This window comes from Dendropsophus ebraccatus, chromosome 11 (assembly GCF_027789765.1).
Source record: "Dendropsophus ebraccatus isolate aDenEbr1 chromosome 11, aDenEbr1.pat, whole genome shotgun sequence".
NCBI lineage: Eukaryota > Metazoa > Chordata > Amphibia > Anura > Hylidae > Dendropsophus > Dendropsophus ebraccatus.
Genome location: NC_091464.1, coordinates 78,616,574 through 78,639,459, shown reverse-complemented (window position 1 = coordinate 78,639,459; position 22,886 = coordinate 78,616,574). Strand labels below are relative to the sequence as shown.

The 22,886-nt window shown below is 42.6% G+C and overlaps 1 protein-coding gene across 6 annotated transcripts in view; it reads left to right on the top strand.

The window, feature by feature from the left end:
• Positions 1-22,886, top strand: part of TIAM1 (TIAM Rac1 associated GEF 1) — a 241,741-nt gene that overhangs the window by 123,679 nt on the left and 95,176 nt on the right. Inside the window, exon 1 of one of the 6 annotated variants that reach the window (XM_069946257.1) lies at positions 21,339-21,357. The exons of the other annotated variants lie outside the window; for them this stretch is intronic. The gene's annotated coding sequence lies outside the window, so the exon portion shown is untranslated. Of the gene's footprint in view, positions 1-21,338; positions 21,358-22,886 lie in introns of those variants that run through there. 6 annotated transcript variants of the gene reach the window in all.

Here is a 22,886-nt window from a genome sequence, read left to right as displayed (position 1 = left end):
ACTCCGTGACCTATCTTTGTATCCCTGGGTTGTGCCTGATATACGTTGATAGACTCTTTTCCGTAGACAATGCCTGCTATATCCAGAAATGCATTCACAGTGATTTGTGGTTGACTATAGAACACTTTCTGATAGACAACGGATCGGCCGCTTCTTTGTCCTCCTGCTTCATTCTTATTTATGGATTAGAGTGGGGTGGAAGCGTCAAAACATCTCTTTTGTTGTTTGGAGGAATGCATTCGTGGTGGGAAGAATACAGGGAATTTGTGCTTGTTTACACAAGATTGGCTATTATATTATTATATCATGCCGGTTTTCTATGTAAAATATAAAGACATTCTGAACTAACTGTGCAGGTGAAACATCTGAATATGTGGATACAATTGTAGGTATAACAATATGTAATATAATTAAGTAACCCTTGGCCTTAAAGTGGCCAAAGATGGTCTATGGGACACCTGACCTTTGCTTCATAGCAGATGTTCAGAGATTCAATTTCTTGTCTGATTTATTCTGACTTCCTCAAAGTATGTGGCCTTATGCTGTGTTCCCACATTCACAGTTTTGTTGTGTATCTTTAATTGAATATGGACGTAATTTAGCCTAAACTGACTGTCTGGGCTTTTCAGTTTGATTGGACTTGCCAGGCTTCCTCGGGTGATCGGCCTTGCCAGGCTTCCTCGGGTGACCGGCCTTGGCAGGCTTCCTCGGGTGACCGGCCTTGGCAGGCTTCCTCGGGTGCCCGGCCTTGGCAGGCTTCCTCGGGTGACCGGCCTTGGCAGGCTTCCTCGGGTGACCGGCCTTGGCAGGCTTCCTCGGGTGACCTGCCTTGGCAGGCTTCCTCGGGTGACCGGCCTTGGCAGGCTTCCTCGGGTGACCGGCCTTGGCAGGCTTCCTCGGGTGACCGGCCTTGGCAGGCTTCCTCGGGTGACCGGCCTTGGCAGGCTTCCTCGGGTGACCGGCCTTGGCAGGCTTCCTCGGGTGACCGGCCTTGGCAGGCTTCCTCGGGTGACCGGCCTTGGCAGGCTTCCTCGGGTGACCGGCCTTGGCAGGCTTCCTCGGGTGACCGGCCTTGGCAGGCTTCCTCGGGTGACCGGCCTTGGCAGGCTTCCTCGGGTGACCGGCCTTGGCAGGCTTCCTCGGGTGACCGGCCTTGGCAGGCTTCCTCGGGTGACCGGCCTTGGCAGGCTTCCTCGGGTGACCGGCCGTGGCAGGCTTCCTCGGGTGCCCGGCCGTGGCAGGCTTCCTCGGGTGACCGGCCGTGGCAGGCTTCCTCGGTTGACCGGCCGTGGCAGGCTTCCTCGGTTGACCGGCCGTGGCAGGCTTCCTCGGTTGACCGGCCGTGGCAGGCTTCCTCGGGTGACCGGCCGTGGCAGGCTTCCTCGGGTGACCGGCCGTGGCAGGCTTCCTCGGGTGACCGGCCGTGGCAGGCTTCCTCGGGTGACCGGCCGTGGCAGGCTTCCTCGGGTGACCGGCCGTGGCAGGCTTCCTCGGGTGACCGGCCGTGGCAGGCTTCCTCGGGTGACCGGCCGTGGCAGGCTTCCTCGGGTGACCGGCCGTGGCAGGCTTCCTCGGGTGACCGGCCGTGGCAGGCTTCCTCGGGTGACCGGCCGTGGCAGGCTTCATCAGATTATTAAAGTAAAACACTGGAGAAGAAGCCTGGTAATGCTGATCACATGGCACCTGGCATGATAAGAATTGTAGTTTTGGAAAAGCTAGAGGGCCGCCTGGTGTAGGCAGTCAATTTAGACAAAATTACAGAGTCTGGTAATTAATTAGGCTCTAATTTATGTAAACAAAGAGATTCAACAAAACTGGAAATGCAGGAACACTGCCTTAGAAGTATCTGGGGTTGGTTTCCTCCAAAGGGAGCCTGCCCCCTGTTGATAGAACTTGAAAATTATTTATTGAAATACGAGGGATTAAGAATCCGGTGGGTGGGCTCACTCAGTAATTGTAATATGAGGTTACATACAGAGATGGCTGTAAGTAACTAAGCTTCCCAATAAGAGCACACAAGTATACTGCATTATACCGAATCTTTCCCCAAAAACTATGCATCCATCTACTTTGCTTCTTACACCCTCTAACACGAGATTCAGATTACATATTACGTGTGAGATGTTTTCTTTAATCACCACCGATCTTGTGAAGACCTTGACATGTGGTGATACCACTTAGGAAGCCAACCAAAAAAAATTAACCTTTTTGCATGTTTGGAATTGGAGCCTGTGGTACAATTCGGTGGATGTAATAATGTCCACTAGTTTTGGGGTTGTTTGGGATACAAAACCCAGTTCCAGACACCAAATGAGGGTTTTGTAAATAGACTTTTATCTATTTACAAAAAGTGTCTAGAAGAGAGTTCTGGAGGACCCAACATGCCTTTGTATTACATAGACAGCTTGTTTTTTTCCATCAGACACCATGTAATGCTCCATTTGTCCTGTGGTGGCACTGTGGAAAAAATGAACACTTTTGAAAGTTTTTATACTGATTGCCAGTGATTGCTGAAAAAATACGATAACAAAAAGAGTATGTACATTAAAAAAAGAGCAGTATGTGACAGTGGCACCATTTAAATGGGCCTGACTTGTGAGGGTCGCTACCATTGTTTCCATTTGTATTTATTAATTTTCTAAGGTAAGTATTTTAGCTCTCCTTGCAGTAAAATGCATGAAATGTAAAATGAGGTGTGAAACAAGACAAGTGTGAGGTCACAGTTATAACCCCCCGCGTCCTCATTATACAGCTCCATCCACATGTTATGTCTATTATCAGTATATAGGGAAGCCTGGTGTTTAGATCAGCCCTAAAGCTGTTGTATCCCTTGGTATGTGGGTCTCTATTATCATTGCATTACTTGGTGTACAGGGAATTTATTTCAAGTTATCCCTCCAAACAGAATTTTATTCTGGAAATCTCGAACCTGGGTGAATTTTTATTTATTTTTTTTGCTTCGGTGCAAACAGATTTAGTGGATGGCTCTAAAGGGCCAACATACCTGCTAAAGAGATCACTTTGGATGGATTTATATGTATAATATATTATAGGTTGTAACGCCCAGCCTCTTCTTACTGCCTTGTAAATGGTCTCATTGTTCCGTAACAATTCCATAATGTCTAGAAACCTGAAAATGCTCCTTACAGGAAATCTGTAGGTTTCGGAGTAGGAAATGACATACAAAAAAGCTTAGAAGGTCCACCAAGGGATCAGTGATCTCCAACGTGCCTGCAGTCATGCTTGTCATAAAGGGAAATCTCATCCAGGCCACATTGTTGGCTTTATCCTTTTAAAGTGGCTGTAGATATAAGCAGTTGTCCTTACGGTGTCCATACCAATATGGTCAAAAATGTAAATTCCCATTTGTCTGAGATGGTCCATCCCGCCATTTGTGGAGGCAGAAAGTTTAGGAAATATGGTGGATACTTTTAAGTGGATCATCACGGTAATCAAATTTGGGTTGAGGCTTGGTAGTGTTTTCTTGAGATTTTACTGGCCCATTGGTTGAAATCCAATGTGGTCACCATTGCAACCAGCTTGAGGTCATAGAACCCGCCTATCTGATGGGTCTTGATGGTGGTATTGGCGATCACCCAGTCTTCCTAGACTTTAATAAGCAGAAGGCTGTATTTCTAAAGGTGGGTAATAGATGTTTTGGAGTGTAAATGCTCTTTAGGCCAATCATTAAGCACTTTACGAGCACCTAGCTACTATAGAGTTAATATTTCAATTTATTTTGGATCTTCTCCTTTCACATTGTCCTGAACTTGCCCTTACTATTGGCGTCTCTGGTAGGTAACTCCAGCCTCATGAAGTAATTAAGTCTGTGGGTATGTGGGTCAGAGCTGGCAGCTCCTTTTTAACGTCTTGTAATGGATCTTAATTAATTTTGTGTTTTCAGACAGTAAATAGGTGAGCCGTCTGATGTACTCTTAATTTATCAAGGGATAGTCTAGATGAATTCTAATGACACAGTAATAAAGCAGTGTGATCTATATCTCTGTGAAGACTCGGGAGGGATTATTGTATCTGTAACAGGACAAGTCCAAAGCTCCTTGCTATAATCTTGTGGTTGAGAGGCGGCCACAGTGATCCTCTACACGCTCTGCCATGTCATAGACTCAGTGTCAAATTGAGGTTTTACTAAATTTACAAAACTTTCAGGTCAAGAAGTTCTAGTACCTACTCCTATTACTGATTTATGCATATCGGATTTCCTTGCTTAAGCTTTTTTAAACAGAACTCTTAAATGCTCCACAACTTAACCTGCACCCACGACTACCTTGTTCCCTTTAGGTGTATATCTTTTTTTTTTTTTTCTATAAAAGGAGGTCATCCAGAGGACTGTGTTATGCCCATACTATCCTGCTTCTGTTCCCTTAGGGTACTATTACAAGGAAAGATAATCAGCTGAATCGGCCCGATTTGGCCGATTTAATGCTACGAGTAATAAATACAACAATCATACGATGACAACGATCATCTGCTGATCGTTGATATAGGTTATAACCTAGATTTGTCGGGGGCCGACCGCACACTACTACATGTAATAGCGGTGCGCGGCCGGCGACTGACTATATACATTACCTATCCACGCTCCGGGGCTGCTCCTGCGGTCCGCTTCTCCCTGGTTCCCGCACCCTCTAACTTAAGAGCGGCCTGTCAGCTGACTAGGCCGCTCAACCAGTTACAGGCCGCGGCGGTCCCGGCCAGTGAGTGGCTGGGTGGCCCGTCAGCTGACAGGCCAATCTTAAAGTGACTGTACCACCAGGGCCAGGCTGAATCACTGGAGGCGGGCCGATCCACCCTTAGTGGGAAGAAACTCCAGCCCCTCCATGACGTGACTCCATTAGAATCAATGGAACCCTATCATAGAGGGGCTAGGGTTTCCTCCCACTAAGATTGGGTCGGCCCGCCTCCAGTGCTTCAGCCTGGGCCTGGTGGTACAGTCACTTTAAGCTACAGCGCGTGGGAGCTGGGGAGAAGCAGACCGCAGGAGCAACCCTGGAGCCTGGATAGGTAAGGTATATAGTTTAAGCAAGGGCTGCAAGAACATTGGTAACAATGTCCTTGCAGCCCTTGTTAAACTATTATCGGGCCGTGTAATAGGCCCAGTAAACGAGTGCCGATCTAGCAGATCGGCGCTCGTTTACAGGTATTATCGGGCCTTCATCAGCACATGTGAATACCACCCTTACTGTTATGACATTGCCCGGTCCTCACTGTTCAGCACATCCTGATCACCTCTTGACACAAATTAAGTTCCAACTAGAGATGAGAGAGATGAGTATGCTTGAGTCCGATCACTCAAGATTTGAATGCCCATGGCTGAAGAAGTTGAATGCAGCTCTAGGGACTCCTGGAAAACATGGATACAGCCCCCCTATGGCCTATGACTGTATCTATGTTTTTCTGAACTCCCTAGGGCTGCACCCAACCGGTATTCAAATGGCAAACAATTGGACTCGAGTTACACTCATCTCTAGTCCCAACCATACACACTATCACCTGGCTACCATAGTTTATTCTCTTAGAGTTTCCCAATCTGTAGGTCGTCAGCTGTTGCACAACTACTGTGATACCCTGAGAGTTGCAGTTTTGCAGCAGCTATAGAGCCACAGGTTGGGGAACACTACCCTTGCCTAATATTTTGGCCATGAACATATTTTAGAGTCAATGGTAAAATATAGTTTGAGCTTTCCCCTACAATTATATACCTATCTCACTATAAAGCCACTAATAAAGTAGTGTTTGCCCATTGAACCCTTGTGCCTATCTGTAACCTATGGCGATTGGCAGGGGGTCACCCATTGTAACCTGTGTTGCTACGTCATTATATAAAAACCTTAATGAATGATCCTGTTTCCACCAACACACTGGTGCACCTAGTTGAGCAGGTTTCCGGCTGCCTGCCCCTGCAAGCCTTTCTATGGGCGTTCAGCAAACAAGGGCTTAATGTGCAATGATTCGGTCGCTGCTCCGACAGGTCCTAATTGTTATACATGAAAGGCGAGTTTTCTCAACAGAGCAATTACAATAGGAGAGATGGAAGTCTTACATAATGATGCCAGTGAATGTGGTGCCCGCTGATACCACAGGGAGAAAGTTGTGATTATACACACAAATATTGGATTAGTCCTGGAATCTGAGCTTCATGGGGGAGCCGGGTGGATCTCTTGAGCTATGTCACCACTGGTGATGGTTCAGTGGTAGCAGAACTTATTTCACCCTTACCAATGGGTTGCATTTTAAATGAATGGGGATGCAATACCAAAGGTTACCTGTGGACAGAAGAAAGCAGCCATGTTTTTCTAATCATGGAAGCCCTTTTATTAACATTATAGTAATAAAATATGGATGCTTTTTTCAGATATAGCCCCACTCCTATATTTAGTTTGTGCTTGGTATTGTGGCTTAAAAAAAAAAGTCTTTTAGACAGCACTTTTGGGTCTAGGGTGGTGCTCGTAGTAAGAAAAAATTCCAATAGTATTATAAAAGTTCATTCTCGGCACTCACCATCATGCTTCATAAGTTTTATTGTAGAAAAAAAATCCATACGAAATATACAATGGCAACAGGACGTTTCGGCGTCAAACCTTGAGACGGTTGAGGAAGGCTTGACACCGAAACATCCTGTTGCCGTTCTATATTTCTTATGGATTTTTTTTCTACAATAAAACTTATGAAGCATGATGGTGAGTGCCGAGAATGAACTTTTATAATTCTATTGGAATTGTAGCTTAGACCTATTAAAGTTATGTAATACCAGGCCAAGCAATTGGTTGGACAGGAGTGGCTCTTGGCATGTGATCACACACAATGTTTTTTTTGGGGGAAAAAAGTCTGCAGTTTTTGGTGCAGTTTTTTTTTTTTTTTTTTAAGGAGAAGTTTATATCCCATCCATTTTAAATCCCTTGGTCAGTCAAAAGCTCAAAGCCCTGCAGCATTTTCACAAAAAGAGAGAAGGTTGTGTTCGCACAATGTGGCATAAGATATCTACCTTAAAGGGGGGAAAAAACTACCAAAAACACAATTTAAAGAGTCAGAGTGGAAACTCTAAAAAAGATACTTAAAAAAAAAAAAAAAAAATCTATTGGTTGTTTAACACCCCCCCCCCCCCCCCCCCCCGCATTCCTGTAATTCCTATGATTTTTAGGGCCTTTCACCATTTGCTGTTTACTAAACCATTGATCATGACCATCTTCAAAGAAAGGAAATCTGTAGGCCCATGATACTAAACTCTATTGAAGCTTACAGGGTTACAACAAGAAGAGATATGACCCAAAAGTTAATCTAGACCTTTTTGCTCTTAACTTTTTTTAGACCCCCCCCCCCCCCCCCATAGGCTTCTATGGGCAGTTGGGTTCCATTCAGTTTGGTGCTCACATATTTGTTACATTGGGCAGAAATACCATCACCTGTTCTTCACACTCACAGGCAACAGATATGTGTGTAGTTTCACAGCAAGACATTGGCTTTTTGCAGTTTTTTTTTTTTTTTTTGCTTTTTTTTTCCTGAACTATAGTCACTACCTCTTTAGTATTTGCAGATTTTACATTTCTACTATTTTTGGGTTACAGCCCTAGGAAAAGGAGGGTTTATGACCAAAAGAGATTGTAGCCCCTACCCCTGTATAACTACATAACTAGGCATATTTTGCATTCAGCAGTCAAGGGGCATTAGGAGAGTTGTGATGACCACATTGATTGCCATAAGCTTTGTGATTAGTAGTGATGAGTGAATCTTGAGCTCTCTCTGTTCTATCCAAACCGGAACGTGTGGCTTTGATTACTGGTGATTGCAAAAGTTGAATGCAGTCTTATGGAATCTGGCTGTACCCATGTTTTCCAGGCCATTTTAGGGCTGCATCAAACTTCTGCAGCCACCAGTATTCAAATGCCACATGCTCTAGTTCGGACTGGAATAAATGCTAGCATCCCAATAACATAACAATTTTGGTGTACCTTTTCTTATCACTATTTATAGTGCCAGTCCTCTGTTGTTTCTCTTGGAAATTTACGAATACATTGACAACAGGGTGGTTCCATTCCCCCTGTTAATGGGGCGTGTCTCAACAGTCACTGCCCAATCAGAGCTGACACTTATCATACCCCAGAAAAAAAGAAAGAGAGAGAGGTTATGTCTACTCGTCCACGAGGATTAAAACCAAATACAGAACCATAGGACATCTATGTATAGGCTACTGTTAGTCATTTGCAGCTGAAAGGGTTGATGGAGAGCATCGTTCTTATACTCGGGATACAAGTAATAGTTTACCACTGGGAAATCTGAAGACTTCTGGTTCCGCGTTTTATAATGAATCATCGCCTAATTATAATCTTTAAGCATTTTTTCCCCTATGCCAACTTAATACGGGCTGTGATCCTCCATTAGTCACTGATTAGAGCCCACATGCCTTCCCCAGAACACTTTACATCCCCCAAGTACACCAGCAGTTGTTGAAGCAGACGGAGTCCTCGGACTGAGTGCATTCGAGCCTCCGCTGTGCCAGACTGGGATTCATTTATTACTGACTGCATGGGGTTCAATGGTTGCATGAAATAAAAAAAAGACAACAGATTTTTATATTTATAAAATCAGAACTTAAAGTGACAGCTGTACTGATATGAGTGCAACTCGATCATGTTTGGGAGATAAGCTGCCACCAGGGGATTTTTTTTTTTTTTACAGGTCAAAATGACCCCATCGGTTGACAAATTAGTGTTTTCTCGTTCATCAGCTGATCACTGGCCTTAGTACACAGGATGATATTGGCCTGTTTGGCTAGTAAGCCCCAATGTGATAGAGCCCTTAGGCTGACAGCTATCTAATATCCGTGACAGGCTTTCAGCATTCCAGATCCTTCCATCACCCAGTTTGCCTAACCGCATACACATGAGTTAGTGCTGATAAAATTTGCAGCTCCAATTGCTCTTATGTGTATTGCACCTTAAGATGGCCACCCAATCGCCTCCCCATTTACCGATGGACCTTCATATGTGTAGGATAATCCCACTAGTTAAAGTAATCTGGAGGTGGAGCGTTGTAATGAAGTTTTAGTGGTCACTTGGCTCTTGGCATGAGTCAGCGTTCCCATAGCTATAAACATTAAGATGGTGTCTTTTCTCACTGGAGACCATGTTGGTCCATTGGCATCCACGGTTGGTATGGTTGTGTATGGTCATGAGTGATCATCAGGGGGACAAAGGGGGAAGCCTAAAATTTGGTAATGAGCTGAGAGAGCCTAGAGCTTAGGGTGGTAGGCTGCTAGATCGGCGCTTGTTTACTGGGCCTATAACACGACTCGATAATCGTTTAACAAGGGCTGCAAGGGCATTGTTACCGATGCTCTTGCAGACCTTGCCTAAACTATATACTTTACCTATCCATGCTCCAGGTTTGCTCCTGCGGTCCACTTCTCCCTGGGTTCCGCACGCTCTAGCTTCAGAGCAGTGGCCTGTGATTGGCTGAGCGGCCTGTCAGCTGAAGCTAGAGCGTGCGGAACCCAGGGAGAAGTGGACCGCAGGGGCAGCCCTAGAGCGTGAATAGGTAATGTATATCGTCAGTCGCCGGCCGCGCACTGCTATTACACGTAGCGATGCACGGTTGGCACCCGACAAATATAGGTTCTAACCTATATCAACGATCAGCCGACGATCGTTGTCATCGGCTGATCGTTGTATTTATTACACGGAGCGATAATCTGCCAAATCGGGCCGATTATCTGCCAAATTCGGCTGATTATCGTTCCATGTAAGAGTACCCTAAGGTTCCTCGTTGGTTGTTTAATTGTTGTCTGGTATTACACTTAACGATTATCGTTCAATTACAAAGGATCTAGCCATTTTTTGGACGCTAATTGTCCTGTGGAATAGGGCCCTAACATAAGGCAGAGTGGTGGTTAGGGATGACATGCCAAACTATAATCTATCATAGGGGGTTGTCAGACAACCAGTCTGAATTGAGGGCAGAAGAGAAGGTGTAATGTAGGGAATTGTTGATTTAGTTGAGGATTCGCTTTTTTTCCTCTATTCCTTTCCAATTTCCTGAAAAGTGATCACAACAACCCCCCCCCCCCGCTGCTTCTCTATGGTAATTGCAAGTAAAATGTCACTTGTGCCTGTCTGCATTGCAGGAGCAGCGACTGCAGTGCGGATATTGCTGATGGCATGCTGCATCTGCCAGTGTTACTGTTTCTGTGCAATGTCAGAAAAAAGTTATTTGTCTGTGTTTAACTCACTGCCAATATGGGGGAAGGTACGAGGTCTTTATTATAGGGATTTTCAGACGCCCAGCTTCCATGCCATTTTGTGCTGGTGATGAAATGGTCATGTAAATGGTATTACGCTACAGTCTGCAAATCACCAGGAAACTTTCCAGCATAGATGTCTGGGTGTCCCCCTTTGCTTGTTGCAACATGACCCTATTCACCTAAATTAACAATTTTGGGGGCTCCACCAAACTTTAACAAAGATATAGGCTGTACAGAGTTATAAGGGTCCTATTGTCGAACATGGTCCATTCATACATTGTACAGACATCCTAATAATTTGAGCTGGTGCCTTGTAATACTTGACTTCCCCTGTGGTGGTGCTGTAGAGAAAACTGAACACCTCCTGCGCTGATCCTTCAGAGATTAAAGATGATCATTGCTTTCCTTTTTGAAGTGCCTGTAAGACTACCAGCCATTGGTGTTTTATTAAAGTAGTACTTTAGAGATTTTTTTTTTTTTTTTTTTTTAATCTACTGAAGTCAGATGTTATGCAGATTTGAAATTACTATTTAAAAATCCCAAGTCTTCCAATACTTATCAGCTGCTGTATGTTCTGCAGGAAGTGGTGTATTCTTTCCTGTCTGACACAGTGCTCTCTGCTGCCACCTCTGTACGTTACAGGAACTGTCCAAAGTAGGAGAGGTTTTCTATAGGGATTTGCTACTACTCTGGACAGTTCCTGATATGGACAGAGGTGGCAGCAGAGAGCACTGTGTCAGACTGAAAAGAATACAGAACTTCCTGCAGGACATACAGTAACTGATAAGTATTGGAAGACTTGAAATTTTAAAATTAGAAAGTTATACAGATTTGTAAATTACTTGTGACATTAGTTGATTTGGATTTTTCTCTTTTTTCTTTAATAAAATTTCAGGCCTGCTTTTTTGTTGGTTATGTAGAATACAGTTCCCCGTCCTTTTAGGTCCCCCCCCCTTACCATCTTACTGATGATGTAACTGGATCTTGTAGTCACCCACACAAAGCTGTCAGACACTGTGTTGTATGTCCCTGAACAATGACTGTGGATAATGACTGCTGTGCGCCCTGCAGCTGAGCTGGGAGATGCCGGGGTGGTGTATTTTTGGGTGACTCTGTCCATGTGCAGCTGTGTTCTCCAGGCCAGTGTAGGCCTCCACCTCATCACAGTACTCCTGCCCTATCTTTCCGTTCATATTTTAAGTCTCCTTTGACAGGAAAATTAGCTAGCCCCCAGCTAGTGGACAAGAGGGGTGGTGAACTGGGTGACAGGATAAACAGGTGCCTGAGCGTGGCTCTCGCCTCATTTCCATAGGTAATTACAATGATTTAGATGCTATTTTTTTATCAATCGCCTGCGTCCTTTATGTGGGAGATAATGGTGATCTGACACTGGCGTCATATGATGAGGGATTAAGAACATCTAAATCTAAAATAGTAGTTACAGGCCCTCCAGTTCTTTTAGTTATGTCATCTAGCACTCTGAAACACAGAGGTGTCGGCCATCTTTATCATCCATCCCCGCATGATGGGAATTGTGGTTTTGCAGCAGCTGGAGGGCCGAAGGTTCCTCATTCCTGACCTAGGAATACACAGCACTGCATCCAACTTTTCTGCGACTTTTTAGGAGGCTGCTTCAGAATCGAGAATGACAAATCTGGTTCATCTGCCACTGTGGGTGAGATGCCACCACCTGTATTGCATCTGGGTTCATTGTTCCGTCCAACAAAATGCAGCTGATTGTCGAAGACTCGAAAAGCCAGACTGATTGGTTTCGATCAAGTGATTGTCCGTCCAACGTCCAGGAACATGGGTTGTCTTTACATAGTCTCGAGAGTGGAGGGAATCTGGATGTATTATAACAGCCATTGTTTAAAGGGGTATTCCAACTTAAAACTAGTCCCCTATCCACAGGATAGGGAATAAGTGAGAGAGCCCAAGGGGGTCGACCTCCATACCCTTGCCGATCTTCATATCGGCCCCTGGCTTCCTTCTTTTAAATACAGCGGCGGGTGCGGCACTTAACCCACGTCTCTACTCTATAGAGTATGAATAGAGCCGTGGGTCACGTGCCGCACCTATGGCTCTATTCAAAACAAAGAAGGAGGGCCAGTATGGAGCTCGATGGAGGTCTTACACCCACCCTGCAATTTTTTTTACTGTGGGTAGGGGACTTTTTAGTTTAAGTTGATATACCCTTAAATGTAGTCTTCTAGCAGTTGTTCCACTCCCCAAGTCATCTGATTCACCTGAAACATCCTCAATTCAGAGTTTTCCAGAGAATCAGAAAAATGACTTTAACAAGACTAAATCAGTCGATACCCAAATCATTACATTTCAGTTTGCCAAATCTTACTGTATATGCACTCATATTCAGTTATTGATCCCTATTTCTTGAAAGCAAATGTACCATTAGGGAAGTCCATTTTTTTTTACATTACACTATTGGTGCAAGTGCAAGGATCCTGTTTTTTTTTAAACGCCACCCTGTTCCCGCATTCTGTGCCTTTTTTGTTCTTGTGTATTGGCCCGGCTCTATGCACTGGGGGCGGGCCCAGTGCACCCAGTGGGACTCTCTCCCCTTGGTGACACGCCTACAGTAGAATCAACAGGGCCACGTTGCAGAGGGGATTGAAAATGTTCTATCTGAGGGTGCTGAGCCTGCCTTCATTGTATAGAGCTGGGCCGATACACAAAAACAAAATGGTGCAGAGTGCGCGGACAGGGCAGATTTTTGAAAAATGTAATGTTAAAAAAAAATTAAAAAAAAATTGCCTAACCTAATGGTTCATTTATTTTAATGGTCTCCTTGACTATGACTTGAAACACCCTTACAGACAACCGTACAACACTCATGATATATCTGTCTTAGTCAATGTGATGGACATTAGTATTTTCTATATTAAAAAACAAAGCAAAACCCTGCGTTGTGCAATTCCTCCATTATTCTTCCTGGAAATAAATGTGCGCATTAGGGAATGAACATTTCCCTGGGCTATTGAACATGTCTCCACACAGTCTGACATTGACAAATGGGAAGAGACCCACCCTTACGACAAGCTAAATGGTGGCACATGTTTATACATATATTTCCAGGAAGAATAACTGAGGGACAACACAAGGAAACATTCTCTAGAATTACTGAGCATCTGTAATGTTCTGTTCGTAAACGCTTCCGTCTCCATGTAGTAGTCTTGACAGGGTTGCCCTATCGACATACGTTTTAGTTAGTGATAATTTTGTGTCATGATGACGGTTTTGCCCTTTCAGGTGGGGCAATTATCATTAGGAAAGGTCTCACAATAATTGCTTAGAGAAGACAGGATGTACACAGCTGCGGTGAAAGGGATAAACTGGGATTATTGCAAATGCTGATTCGTCATTTACTGTGACGTTACTGAGATTTCTTATAATTGTTTAAAATTTGAGGAAAATTCAGCACTGACCTGCGGCATTTAGTAGGGAATCCCATAAAGAGCAATGTCCTTACATATAGGTTTATTACACTGTATGGTTATCTTCATACACTTGTTTCTGCCCTTGCACTCTATGGGGGAGATTTATCAAACTGGTGTAAAGTAGATTTGGCTTAGTTGCCCCTATATCCATACACACACTGTAATGCTGATCCTGATTTGACCATCATGCTGCCTTTTACATGCACTGTGGGGTTATTTTTATACACTGGTTTAACCATCAGGCATTGGTTTTCATCCACAGTTGTATTCATACACCATGCACCATACATCATTTGTTCTTCTTGCACTGTATAGTAGTATTCATACATCTGCTTGACCAGCATTCCTTGCTTTATTTGCACTGTATGGTTATATTTGTGCACTTGCTTTTCTGTTGTATTGTCGTTTTCCTTTTGCACCCTTGTTGGAAGTCACACACGTTTTTGCATCGGCCATTGTTGTATTCATGCACTTGCTTTGCTGTGATTTTCTTGCTCTCATGGCTGCATTTATACATTTATCTAGTTGTCATGCATTGATTTTCTTATATTCATACACTTGTTTTGCCGCAACTCGCATGTCCTCCTTTCATGGTTGCTTGACCATTGAGCATTACTATTCCTATGCTGTATGATTACATTCATATACCTGCTTGGCAGTCTAGTGCTTGTTTTTTGTCTTCTCATTATATAAATACACTTGCCTGGTTGTCGTGCATTGTTTTTCTTGCACTGTCATGGTTATATTCATACACATGCTTTGCCTTTCTTGCACAGTCTCTGTTATATTCATACACTTGCTGTACTGTCATGCATTGCTTTTCTTGCAGTCTGTTATATACACACCCTCCCTTTGCTGTGCATTGCTTTTCTTGTATAGTCTGTTATATTTATGCCCTTGCTTTACTGTCATGCATTGCATTTCTTGTACCGTCTTATAGTCATACACTTGCTTTGCTGTCATTCATTGCTTTCCTTGTACAGTCTGTTATAGTCATACATTTGCGTTACTGTCTTGCATTGCTTTCCTTGTATAGTCTGTTATAGTCATACACTTGCTTTGTTGTCATGCATTGCTTTCCTTGTACAGTCTGTTATAGTCATACACTTGCTTTGTTGTCATGCATTGCTTTCCTTGTACAGTCTGTTAGTCATACACTTTGTTGTTATGCATTGCTTTCCTTGTACAGTCTGTTATAGTCATACACTTGCTTTGTTGTTATGCATTGCTTTCCTTGTACAGTCTGTAATAGTCATACACTTGCTTTGTTGTTATGCATTGCTTTCCTTGTACAGTCTGTTATAGTCATACACTTGCTTTGTTGTTATGCATTGCTTTCCTTGTACAGTCTGTTATAGTCACACTTGTTTTGCTGTGCATTGCTTTCCTTGTACAGTCTGTTATAGTCATACACTTGCTTTGTTGTCTTCCATTGCTTTTCTTGCCTTCACGACTGTATATATAATCAAGCATTACTTAATTTCGTGGCCGTTTTCATACATGTGCTTGGCCGTCAAACTCTGTTTTTCTTGCCCTGTTTGGTTGTAGTCTATATTTCTATGTGAAGTGTATAATTAAAATTCCACTTGGGAGATTCTGCCCCTTGTATTTCTCCTTCTGATTTCTTTGAAGTTTTTTTTTTTTTTTTTTTTAAGAAGATCCAAGACTCTGTGGGCCAGCAGCTTCTTGGCAGAATTAGGAAACCCAGAAGATTGCCGCTCAGTTATTTGCTAAATTGGTGTCAATGGGAGCAGTAAAGCTTCAGCGCAGATGAAACCTCTTGGGCAGCGGAGCTGTCAGTCATTGTTTAGAGCATGTATTGTACTTGTAGAGGGATATTGGGTGCTCATTGTACACGCCAGCGCTTTACCCGATTCCATTAGGATTTTTCTACTTTTGTCACATTTGCTTTGTGTTGAATCTAGAACTTGGCAGAGATGTTCACGACTTTTCAGAGTTGAGCAATTTTTTTTTAACAGTCTATGAAATTTTTTTGCCTTTTATTAGTTTCCATATTGTAGGGTTATTGTAATGCTTTTACCCTACAGGGGGTGTCATTGTATGGAGTCTTTATATTCTGTGTGTTTGGGTTCTCCACAAGTTGTTACCATGGGAAATTGGGTAGAAGGCGATTTCACATGGTCATATTACAGCTTTAGGATGCCGATTATGGACATAACCGCATATGCACCACTATAGAAGCCCATAGTTATCTAATTTGGGTTCAAAAGTGGCTGGGCTAGGTTGGCGGTCTGGAGGTTGTACCCATAGTACAGGTCTTGAAATTTAGTTTAATGGCTGTGTGGTATCAGCTTAAAGGGCACCTCCAGTTGTGTTGTCAATCATGTCTCTTACAGAGTTTCCGAGAAGCGGATGGGCACCTTGCTTCTGCAACACTGAAAGCTGACTCAGAGGAGCACCTCTGTGTGCTATAGCGCTGTATACATCTTTGGGATTACTTGGTGTAATACAACAATGGGGGATCTAACGTTTAATATGATATATTGCTTCAGCTACTAATATCATGTGTTACAATCTTCCTGTATTAGTATTTGGATTGTAAGGAACCACAAACCACACGATGACTGACGTCTCTCTAATCGCCTTCCAGCTCAGTTGGTGTCATTAGTACTCGCCATTGTAATTTGGTGGTTTACTGCGGTACTGGTATAACTTTATAGAAGGATAATAACAGAGAGCTTGTAACTTTTCTCACAGTTTTATCCTCTTCTGTTGGTAGTTCCCAGATATCTGTGATGATGCTCTGTTATGATCTGAGGAATACCTAAGTGGGTCATGCTCCTTCATTTAGCCTAGTGGTGGGGAACATTCTGCCCTTCCAGCTGTTACAAAACTACAATTCCCATCATGCCTAGACAGTCAAAGCTATGGATTTAGCTGTGCAGACATCCTGGGAGTTGTAGATTTCAAATCACTGATTTTATATGGTGAAAGGATCACCGGATTTATGGGAAGTGCAGACTTTTTGTTTGTTACTTCCAAAAGAGGTTTAGAAGTGATAGTTTACCAGTGACCCACCATGGCCAGTGACTTCTTGGCTTTACATTCAAAAACTTCATCTAAAAACCTGTTCATGAGACCACATCTTTTGACAAAGCCCAGTAGGCACTTTAGTTGGCCACCTTGGGTATTGTCCATAAAATGACTAGCTATCTGAGTCTTACATTAGTCAATGGAGTATTGTCTGAACTTCATGTCTTTTTAGTTTTCTAATTTCTTGGGCCTTCTAAAGTTGTGACCCTTGACGTTAGTTCCTTGATACCTCCTATGTTCTTTTGGCTTTCTGACTCTTTCGACCTGTTTTTCTATTAATCATCTACTGTGCTCTTTCAGGCTCGCAGGGTAAAGTCAGCCGCCTCGCGTTACATTGTTCCTGTTACTTCCTCCCAGAAAAAAACCTTTTGAGCCGACCCTGAGAGGTTTAATTCCTTTAACAGTCTTAAGTTAACACAAACTGTAACTAATTCACACTGCGCCTGGTGGCTGCCAATATGTGGACCTTTGTAGTCTTAGAGATTGGCTGCTGAATAGCACCCCGCTGCTCCCGAATTACAGGCTGGATGCTTATTATTTGATTGCTCACCTAATTACAGGATTCTCGTGTTTAACCCCTTCATCCCTCCCTGGCGCTTTGTTTCTAGATTGAAATGCAGTGGGATGGTAATTACATAGATGCAAATAAAAGCTCCCAATTAAAGTTTGGCTATTATTGACCCTTCTTTACATTAATTACATGATCTCATGAGGGACTATGTGTTTGTTTCTGTGTGTGGTTGTGTATGTATATATATATATATATATATATATATATAACATTTATAAAAGTTTTTGACTTTTTTTTGTTGATGAGACAAAAGTTCCAGGATAACTTTTCGTTCATGAAATCTGCCTTTTCTGGGTATTGATCATTGATTTACAGATCCACATATGGACACTTGTAGATGGATAGCTGTCAGTCACTGAGTAGGTAAGAAGTTTACCTGAATAAATGGCCGTTGATCCTGTAAAATGTACCATAAGGTTCAGATAGCTTACTGTTAATTAAGGATGGAAAATAAAAAAAATTTATATATAGATTTTAGCCATTTGGATTGCGCACCGCCTGTCAATTTCCATGGGAAGAAGATTGCTTAAAATGTTATTCTAGGGAATTTAGGTTTAGGAGTCCCATTATAGACTGGCATTACAATGAGTGCTCCCTTCTGTATACAGCTCTAAATGTCCCATTACTGTGCTTATGGAGTTGCCCTCTTTGTTGTGTTCTTTACCACAGAGCTTGGATTCCTGTCCAACTGACAAATGTTTTTGTCCATTCCTTCCCTAGCTCCTAGATGCCCCCAATGACTTTGTGTTAGCATGTCTTTAGCCTCAAGGTGCTTTGTCTTTGTTTTCTTGGCCCCATCTCTTATATCCTAAGAGCTCTTCCTTCTGCAGTGGCTTAACCCAGTGCCTGAGGCTTTAGCAGAAGACATGTCACTCGCTCCTAATGTACTCTGTGATGGTCGCTGCAGACAGATGAAACAATGTGGATGGAGGTAGAATTGTCTTCAATTCATCTTGTGTCCTGTCTCTTCTCACATAGTGGATCCTGATAATTATACTTGTCTAACTCAACGCACCTTCTTCAGGAGTCTGCTATTATCGAAGACTTATTGTGTTCACCACTGACCCCACATAGCTGTGGAGAACATTTCTTGGTGGATTGTAATTCTATAAGTGGGACTCTTCATTCCAAGGTAAATGGTGGGGACTTGCCATAGTGGAATTCCTGTGCATTTGCAGCATGATAGATGATATTTATTTTTTTTTTAAATGAAAAAATATCCATGTAGATGGATCGGTGGTGTCCGACAAATTTATAGTGGATTTTCCCCATTGACTTCAGTCCGAAACGTTTTTGCAAGAGGAAACGCTGGATATTTGGAGCGAATTGTGCAAGAAAGTAGCCTTAGTTTTCTAGTGATGAGCAAACACTTTGGCTATGTTATGTAAATATTATATTTTTTGGTAAAATACATTTTTTTAAACTACCTTTGCATAAAACTTGGGAACCCACCCTTTAAATCAGTGCTTCTCAATTCCAGTCCTCATGGCCCACCAACAGGTCATGTTTTGAGGATGAGTATTTCTCAGGTCATATAATTATACTCCGTGCATCAGGTACTATCACAGGTTTTCATTGTTTGGGATATCCTCAAAGCATGACCTGTTAATTGCCCACGAGGACTGGAATTGAACAGTAGTGCTTTAAATAAAGAATTGGTAAGTTCACAGTCTTGAGTTTGATCCCATCCATTGTAGACCATAAGTGATCCATTGTAGACCCTAAGTTTCTTCTGTGATGGGAGTCCGCCATGTTGAATTTTAGCTGCTTCATTTGCTCTTGGGTAGATAACTTGATGGCAGAGAAGACTTAACTTCTACCCAATGTCACTCTTGAGAATTATTCCAAAAATGTGATCTGTCCTTATTATGCTGGACAGTGATTTAGGTTGTGGAGATGTTCTTATGAGTAGGGTTTCTGTTCTTGACCATGAATCTCAGTGACATCACTGGCTTCTGGTCTTGATTTTAATGCCTGTGAAATTATATTTTTGTGATTCAAGAAACTTATAAGTCAGACCTTTCTGGGGATAAGAGATGTAATGGGGTTGATGGAAGAATAATGCTATCAATAAAGGTCACAGAGAGGGCACAACATCAGTTCTCTCCAAAAGGTGTGGTGGCCATTTAAAATATGTTTTGGAAAAGTTTCTTGAACGTGAGTAAGAAATGACTTAGTTCTTTGTTGCTTCAATGTTTGTTACGGTCTCTATCTCCTCCTCTGATTAGTCAGAGTTTATGGGTTCTTCAAACTTCAGTAATAATGTGTTCGGTATTCCCTTGTCAACGTTGTATAAATTGTTACCTACTAGTAACAAATCTGGTCACTAAAGATGTCTATTTACATTAGATGAACGGTGGCTGAACAAATCATTGATCATCTAATGTGCATGGGGTGTTCTGACCCTCCTTATAGTGGATGTCAAGGAGAGAAAATGATCAGGCATGTATAATCTCAGTATACAGTATAATATATACAGTATACTATCACAAATGTCCCCCATTTGTTACTTTTCAACATAAAGCTTGACCATGCATGTTAGACCAATTTTGGCACGACCAGCTCACCACTCTTCTCCAATAGTTAATGATGGGGAAAAATAAGAGTCAGACATGTTGGATTACAACTACCCAATCCTTTTTTTTTTTTTTTTTTTTTATCTGAGAGTTAAGCCACCACCAGTCGAATCTGGCAACTTACTCCCCCTTTTGTTTAGAACTACATGAATGCTCCAGCATGCATCAGGCCAGAGAGCTGTTAGCCTTAAATGTTATATGGCCAGCTTTAGGCCTCATTCACATGTCCAGTGGATTGCAGTGGTCACGGGAGCGGAGATGGGAGCATGTGGCAGGGGCAGTGGTAGAGACTGGAATGGGAGCAGTGACAGGAGTGGGGGAGGCATCCATGCCGCCATCTGCACTATGACCTGTCCTTTTTTTTTTCACAGCAAGGATCACGGCATGGATGGTATGAATGGACACGTAGGATTTAATGGGCCCTAAAATTCTTACGGGACGTGTGAATAAGGCCTTAGTCCTCTGTAAAACTGAGGCCAATTTATAGGAGCCAATAACTGGTCAGATTTACAAACTAGCGTGCTCCATAATCCCTTAATGTAAAGGTGAAGCAACTGAACAGTTGGCAATAAAACGTCCGTTCATTTATTGAAACATAAAAATAATCATCGATTGTTGTGCCTTTGCAGGCGGTAACCGTGAATCATTTGAGCTCTAGCCAACACGTGACAATCCCTGGTGGACGACCAAATAATGTGCAATTTGGAGGCTGTATAGATCGGTGATACACTGGTGTGAATTACACCGCACATGCAATGTTTTTCGACATTGACGTTTGTGTGGGAATCCATTTTGTACAAGTTTTTCTTTTAAGTAATGTCTAAATACATCCTCATCACCGGCGCTCTTGATTAGTTCTTCTCCAAACTTTATTACCGAACTTCTAATGAGCCAGTTTCTGTCGCGCTCATGTTTCCATAGAAACCAGCTGTTTTCCGTTAAATGCTTTTTAAATGATTTTTTTTTTTTTTTTTTTATGATTGGCCAATTCTGTTATATAATACCTTATATTAAACTGAGACTATAAATCATGTACTTGATATTTAAAGGGCCGCTATACCCAGGCTTTAAAGGGGTACTCCGGCACTGATAAAAAAAAACAAAAAAAACAATCAATCATAAACATAGTTTTCCCACTTACCATCCCTCCGGAGTCTGTCTAGGTTTGAATTTCCTGCTGTTTGCAGGTCCCTGAAGCTCCAGTTGGTGTCCTTATTTTTTCTTCGCTTCCTGGTTTGGGTTTTCCCATGATGCACTTTGTCTCCTGTGATGTCTGACTCTGTAAAACTGATGGCTTACATCTTGCTCAGCCAATCAGAGCTAAGCAACCTGTGTCATCTGACAGAGGGAGGCTGGCTTAACAGGGCTTAGACCTGCCTCACTCTTGATGATGTAATTGTCACAAAATGGCAGCCACAGAGCAGCCCTGGGGTCAACAATCATTAGGTAAGAATGAGTTTACTTCACTTCCTGGTGGGGGATTGATAGATAGGGAAGGGGGGCAGATAGGTGATTGAAGCATATTTCAGTTATATAACTTTGTAATGTGTTTCAATTATTGGGAAAAAGCTTTTGCTGGAGTACCCCTTTAAAGTTATATCTTAAAGGGCCGTTCTATCTCAGGAGTCTCAGATGACTGATAAGAACAGACCCCACCTCTGATACCTGTACATTTGTTGAGAATAAGGATTCTTTTACACCGGCCGATTGTTGGCAGACAGGAACCCTCACTGCCAATAATCGGCCCATGTAAAAAGGCCAGCAATCGGCCAACAAACAAGAAATTTCTCATTCATCAGCATCATCTACAGTTAATAGGCTGCACGATTTATTAAGCCTTGTAAAGTCTCTGCAAAGGAGCACCAAGTGGTGTCGCTTGGACTTGACTTCAATGGGAATGGCTGGGCATGGTTACTCTCTACTTTTGTGTCTCTGGTGAATTCGTCATATATCTTTGAGATTACCTCTTAAATTTGATCATTAAGTTGATACCCACTTATGGGTGATACGTCGAAAAGTTTTTTAGGCACTCTTTGTCCATCAGGATGTTTGAGAAGCCATGCCTACAAGGTACAAAAACTATTTGGGGAACTTTTCCAGTTGATCCCCTTAATAGGGTTGACTAGTTTAGAAAATCCATCTTCATATAACTAATTATGGGATTCTGAGTTAGTGGTGGTGGAGGGGAGATCTTCTGTTCAGGATGCTGATCTCTTGACCAGGTTGGAGAATGGTTGCAAAGATCATCTTTCACTCAGGAAGACCTATCTGCTCTGCTTTACGAATCAAAGCCATTAGACATGGTGTAATGCCTAATTCCCCCTGTGGAGGTGCTGTAGAGAAATTTAACACCTAATATCTTGTTTACTAACAGATTACAGCTCATCGCTGGTGGTTCCAGCAGGGGGAGACTTTGTAATCGGCTTATTGTCAGTAAATTAGATTTGAGATCCCAGGGAGTTTCCCAATTCATTGGCTACAGCTATATATAGGACTGATAGAAGAACGCCAAGGGTAAATGTTGGGGTAACAATGAACCATCTGAACTGTGGCACAACCAATCCTTTCTTCGAGATGTCATGTTGCAATTTACAATGGGTCCTCCTTAGAACTAATACAGCACTGTATAATTAACTTTAATGTTCCTCCTACTCCTAGCGGAAGCTATGATGAAAGTACATACATAGTATTGGTAGGACAGACTCATTAATATCTTGATACCTTTTTGGTTGGTACTGCTGAACAAATAAGTTTGTATCCAAGCTTTCACCGACAAATAGAAAATCTAAGGAATGTTTAAAGGTATTGTCCACTTTAGAAAACCTATTGTCTTATACCTCATTAGGGAATTGAGAAACAACAGAGGTTTCTTTCTTCAGGGTCCTAATATCTTGACTAAAGCCCCTATTACATGAGGCGACTGTGAGGAGCAAAAGAGCGATGTTCGCGCTCGTTTGCTTCTCGTTTCTTGCTTG